At 37.6% G+C, this 6320-nt stretch overlaps 1 long non-coding RNA gene across 1 annotated transcript; it reads left to right on the top strand.

Annotated features, from left to right (window-relative positions):
* The first annotated feature begins 4327 nt into the window (after nt 1–4327).
* LOC113475413 lies at nt 4328–5295 on the top strand. Its single transcript, XR_003397162.1, has 2 exons — nt 4328–4717; nt 4843–5295. It is a non-coding gene; the product is annotated as an uncharacterized LOC113475413 (long non-coding RNA).
* The last annotated feature ends 1025 nt before the right edge of the window (nt 5296–6320 follow it).

Here is a 6320-nt window from a genome sequence, read left to right as displayed (position 1 = left end):
TACTGCAGTGCCTGAGTAGTGATAGGCAGTGATAGATTGGTAGTGATGGGTATATAGTGTTTACATTTCGCTTACCTACCAATAGATGACATCATTATGCTATATGTGATGAACAATACGAAGCCACGTTGTTTAGTTGACCGCGTTTTTTAGTTGCAGCTTTGGCCAAAGGTATTAGAGACCGGCTTTGCCCAGTAATGTTCGTGTCGTGACTGGTATAGAGAATTTGTGTAATGACCATACGCGTTTATAACGAACCACACTTTAGTTAATTCTTCAGCTGGTGAAGTTAATTCTAACACAGTTAAAAGTTAGTTCTTATCAGTGAGGGATTTCAAGGAACATTTTAAGGTCAAAAAGCGTACTGGTCATTAGCTAAGGAAGTACAAAATGTTGTTTCGTTGCATTCGTATGGTCATTTGATATTCGTAAGACGTTTCTATGTCATTTATGGTAGAAAAAAAGAAATACCTACGTCTATACCATAAACTTGTTTACAGCATCAAAGCATTTTTCTACTTATAGTTACGTGTGGGAAATATTCAAATTTCTTTTAATATGGCGACAAAAAGTTACAAAAAGTGGTTATGTCCAAAATGTATGTCCACTACAAAAAATTCAAACGCTGTTTTGTGTGAGGTTTGCCTAACTTGGTTTCATACCACATGTGAGCAACTAAACGATCAAGCCGTAGGATTGATTTCAAAGAAGGATGCTTTGCAGTACATTTGCTCCGACTGTCGAAGTGACACAGATGGAAAGTTTAATTATATGATGAGCCAAATGAGAATTGCTCAGGTAATACTTGGCTATTACTTTTCCTTTTTTTTGTGTAACTATAAACTGACCAGTAAAATATTCTAGGCAGCTAAAAAAGGAATAGAAAACTTAAAGATGTGTCTAGAGCGCGAAGAAATTTTTGTTCAAGAAGAGTTCGTGACCCCGTGCGCAACGTTCGACATTCGTGACCCCGTGCGCAACGTTCGACATCTCACAGTTGCAAACAGATGCACCTTCTTGTGATCTTCTTAAAAAGCTTACGTCATGGAGTTTTAAAAGGATGCCTTTTCGCACTACTGGCGATGGCAATTGCTTGTTTAATGCAGCATCTATATGTCTCTGTGGAGATGAGTCTTTAGCCGTTGAGCTACGGGTGCGAACATGTATATTTATGGGGAAGCGTTTAGATTATTATTTTCTGAAAAACGAAAAGAAAATGGCCGTACACTGGATTTCTCCGTCTTACACGGACTCCTTGTTGGATTGTGCGGTTCCGAACAAATATTCCTCTGTGTATACGATGATGGTGCTGGCAACAGTGATACAAACCCCAATACAATCGCTGTAAAAACCCCCCCCTTTTTTTCCCCCCCCCGGGGGGGGGGGGGGGTGCCCCAAAAAAATTTTTGGGGGGGGGGGCCCCCGGGGGGGGGGGGGGGGAAAAAAAACCCCAAAAAGGACTTTTTCGTTACAAAAAACCTGGACGCCAAATCAATTTTTTTTTTTGCTGCATGTTGTAAATTCTCAGGTTGTATTAGATACAAGCTCAACTGATACGTCAGAATCGGAAGAAGATACAAACATTCCATTTGTCAAAAACGAATCAGCGAAAAATACTAGATGCAAACAAATCGATACTGAAAGTAAAGATGAGATACAGACCATACAAATCACCGATGATTCAATGTCACCTGAAATTTCCGAGTCGGAAACCGAAAATTTGCCAGTGCTTTCTACAAGAAAACGGAAGCGACCCGAAATGAACAAAGAAGCAAATTCAAAGTTGAATAAACCCAAATATACCCATTCTGACCACTTACTTCATCAAACAAATTTTTTTAAAACTTCTGCACTACTTAATCTTTTTTTTAGCAAAAAGCTGGATGTTCTTCCCGCACTTCCAAATGGCCCAAAGGAAAATAAACTATACATTTTGGACAACTCCAATAATGAGCAAAGAAAAATAAACTTTTCACCGATGCGATTCGTGGATGACTGTGGCGCCTGGTCGAAACCGTCTAACAAAATTCATTACTTTTATGACGATGGAGAAAAATTCCAGTACATTGAAAGAATAAGCAAAGGAAATTATATTATTTGTACAAATCGAAAACGCACATTAATGAAACCTCAGCCCAAAGAATCGGAGGTGTTAATTTTAAAAAGAATATACTATCATTTGGTTTATGACAAAAAATATAAGAAAAGAATATCCATCATTAAAACATTTTCTAAAAGAAGAAACCCAACCGAACACCCACAAATAGCTGTTATTGAATATATTGGCCATTTTCCTGGACATTTTCCGCACAGGAACCAACAATATTGTGGCAGTACATATCGAAGAACACCTGAAAATATGATTGAAGATATAAAGAAAAAAGTGCAAACCGGATCACCAAGGAGGGTATATTGCGAGATGACTCAGCAAAACAAAGAAAACCAACCAAGGAATCTAAAATTAATACAAAATGTAAGGCAAACGTTGCAAGCTGCCTCACGGGCATACGCATCAACAACCAACGTTGCTGATGACCTGCAGCAACTGCTTTCCCAGTTCCAAGACAACAAATTTTTGCAAGACATTGTGGCGTCGCCAGATCAACCTCCATCGCTAATCGTTTATTCCGAAGAACAACGAAAGGATTTCGTTAACGTAACATCCATGGAAAATCCAGTAATCATTGGAGTTGACCGGACGTTTAATCTTGGACCGGTATATGTCACACTGTTAGTGTACAAACACCCAAATTTAATTAGAGCAAGTTCCGGATCACACCCAATAATGATGGGACCACTATATCTTCATTGGAATTCGACTTTTCAGACGTATCATAAGTTTTTCAGGTATACCCATGTTTTTACATTCCTCTATATATGTACACTTTTGCTAATATAATATTTTTTTAGTCACTTACAGTTAGTATTATGCGGAGAAAATGGGATTGATGCAGCGAAATGTATAATATTCGGCACAGACGAAGAGAAGGCATTACGCCAAGCGATTAGTTGTTGTTTTCCTGAATCAGAGCAACTTCTTTGTACACGGCACTTGAAAAACAACGTAAAAAGATATCTACAGGACAAAGTGGGCAAACCCAAACCCATTGTGACACAGTACTATGCAAAAATATTTGGAAACGATGGGCTACTGTCGGCAAATACCTATTTGGATTTCCAGCGTGCATCGTTAAAACTAAGAGCTGAATTCGAAGAAAATGCACCAACCTTTGTAAACTATTTTGAAGCATTAGTAGTCAAAATAGAAACCCATATTTGGAGGCCACATAAGACATTTAAAACACCATTGGATTGGACCAACAATTCCACAGAATCCATGAACCACACCATAAAGCTGACAACAAACTGGAAATGTTTAAAGATAACAGAACTTGTTAAAAAATTAGAAGATATTGTCTGTCTTCAAAGTATAGACATAAAGCGGGCAATTTACGGCGATGGAAACTTTATTCTTGCTCCGCACGTCAAAGGGATCGCAGTTACGAAATATGCATGGCAAATTAAAAACGATGATGAAAAAAGACACATTATAAACAAGTTCTTTAATTATCGCTCTGCCAAATCCGAAACAACGGTGAGATCGCGCGACGGAAGGCTTGTTATTCCACTAAAACCCCGTTTTGCACGAAAGCCAGGACAACGTGTCCGAATACGAAAAAGCCGGACACGCTAACTAAACCTATGTCTAATTTACAATTTTCGTTTTATAAGTTCCGTTTTTCGTTTTTAAAAGTTATATTTGTTCGTTTTTAAAAGTTGCATTGTTCGTTTTTAAAGGCTTGTTATTCCACTAAAACCCCGTTTTGCACGAAAGCCAGGACAACGTGTCCGAATACGAAAAAGCCGGACACGCTAACTAAACCTATGTCTAATTTACAATTTTCGTTTTATAAGTTCCGTTTTTCGTTTTTAAAAGTTATATTTGTTCGTTTTTAAAAGTTGCATTGTTCGTTTTTAAAAGGTATTTCTTCGTTTTTATTAGTTACATTTTCCGTTTTTGAACGTTTTGAACATTAAAACTTCGATTTTAATAATAAAACTTTGATCAAATACGATTTTAATAATAAAACTTCGATCAAATACAAGTGTCTCTGTATAGTACTGTGGCGTAAGCCGTAACGTACCGTAGGACACTTTTAGCATTTATAGCATTCAAATATCCTGATTGTGTTTTAAACAATTAACAACGGTCTATGCCCTATGGGATTTGTGAGGAGGATATGGTTTTATATTTCTTTGAACGTTCTTTGTATACTATCAAATGGGACGAGAAAATAGAATGAACATGTGTCCCATTTTCCCCCACTGCCTATATTAACAAAAAATAGTAACAAACGTTTGATAAAAATACAGTTCATTATGTAAGTGTCCCCAACAAAACAAACGTCGTACATAATCAAAGTTTATATTTAAAAACCTCAACTTAGGGTCTCACTCAGCTAAACATCTTTATACACACAGTTTGGTGGATCTTGCATAGGGAAAGCTCCCTTTGTACGAAATACTCACCGGGCGTGTTTTAGCATTACCGTGACCACCGGTTCCCTACCGGGTCCCACCGGGCCCCGCCGGGCGTGTTTTAGTAGGACCGCACAATGTTGCACGTTGCTGGACTTTAAACTTCGCCTACATTTGATGGCGTTAACATTATATAACCTGAACATGTGTCGAAATCATTCAATTGAAAGTGATGATGGTGTAAGTGCATCTAAACTTCTTGACCATACGTGGTTTTTAATAAAGCCTTTTCTATTATTTTTAACTTTAATGTCAACAAGCCATTTTAAACCATGGCACAACAATGATACATGCTATTTTCAGAAATTCTGAAGGCGATTTTACTGCTAAATAAACTACTGCCATCAGTAAATATTAAAAAGCAGAAATCAGGAGAGCAAACAGTTGTGATATTGTTAGGGGTGAGTTTAATTAATCATGTGTGGTTACAGTAGATGCGGAGTCATTTGCAAAAGAGAAGCCCCCAGGAATGACTACCGTTTCTTCTAGCTGTGGGAAAAGGGAGAAAACCTGATGAGTATTTTCTTATTTCTGATTCTACAGAAATAACACTTGAGACAAGACGTTTTGACTGCATTTTACCGACTTTTTTTATCGTTCTGGGTGTTTGATGTACATTATTACTACTGTAAATTATCTTCTTTCTACAACTTTTGGGACTGCCTCTTACTAAGAAAAAAGCCTCATTGTACTGTTCGGTCCTTGCTTGCTGCATTAGATTTTGTCCACCAGCTTTTTGAAGCAACCGCCGTCAAATGCGTGCAAAATCTTGACGCAAATTTGATTTTTTTCTACGTAGAAATTTAATTTGTTTTTTTGCGCAACCGCCGTCCAATGCGTGTGAAATCTTGACGCAAATTTGATTCAAAAAATTGCGTCAAGCACTTGATTCGAAAATTTTGCGTCAAAATTTGTTGTTGATTGAACTTTTTTTATATCACTAAATTTGTCTTTAAAATTTTGTTTGAATGTTGTTTTGATGACGTGCAGTAGTTGCAGCCTGCAGCCATAATCGAACTCTCAGCGCCAGGCGTCCAATATTCATGTCCATTTGAATTCACACGTGTAAGTCGATTGGAGAATAATCTAAACCAGTGGTTCTTCTCAACCGCAACGTTCTCGCCTATATATTACAATTTTATATATCTCAACTGCAAAATGCAAGATGTTGCACTGCAGTCTTGCCCATTAAAAAAAAAAATTTATAGTGGCTATAATGAAGTCTAGCAAACAGAAAAGTATTATGCATTTCTTTCAAAAGAAACCGAACCGTGAAAATCTAGTAAGTGGTTTTAACATGATAGAATAAGAAACTACTACTACTTCAGATTTACCACATGGCTTGAACCGATCATGCAAAGATAATATGGATCACGCGGAAAAATGCAAGAGGGAAAAAGGAGACTTCATAAGGCAGTATAATAGTGTATAAGTACTTAGAGTTTGGTGTTACAATTGCTCCTAGCAATGAATAAGTACCGCTGCCCCCCATGTGCTTAGTCTGCGCGAAAATACTTTTTCAAATGATGCAATGGAAACCCTTAAAGCTTACTCGACATTTTCACTCGCAGCATAGCAACCTCGTTGGAAGCCTGATTAGTCTGCGCGAAAATACTTTTTCAAACGGTGCAATGAAACAATCAACACAGCTTACTCGACATTTTCACTCGCTGCATACCAACCTCGTTGGAAAGCCACTTGCGTATTTCAAAAGACTACTGAGCGAAACTGAAAAGCATAAAATAAAAAAAGCTGCGCGAAAATACTTTTTCAAACGGTGC

Source organism: Ciona intestinalis, unplaced genomic scaffold, assembly GCF_000224145.3.
Source record: "Ciona intestinalis unplaced genomic scaffold, KH HT000395.1, whole genome shotgun sequence".
Taxonomy (NCBI): Eukaryota; Metazoa; Chordata; class Ascidiacea; order Phlebobranchia; family Cionidae; genus Ciona; species Ciona intestinalis.
Note: the sequence above shows the minus strand (reverse complement) of the source record. Positions and strands in the feature narration are given on the sequence as shown.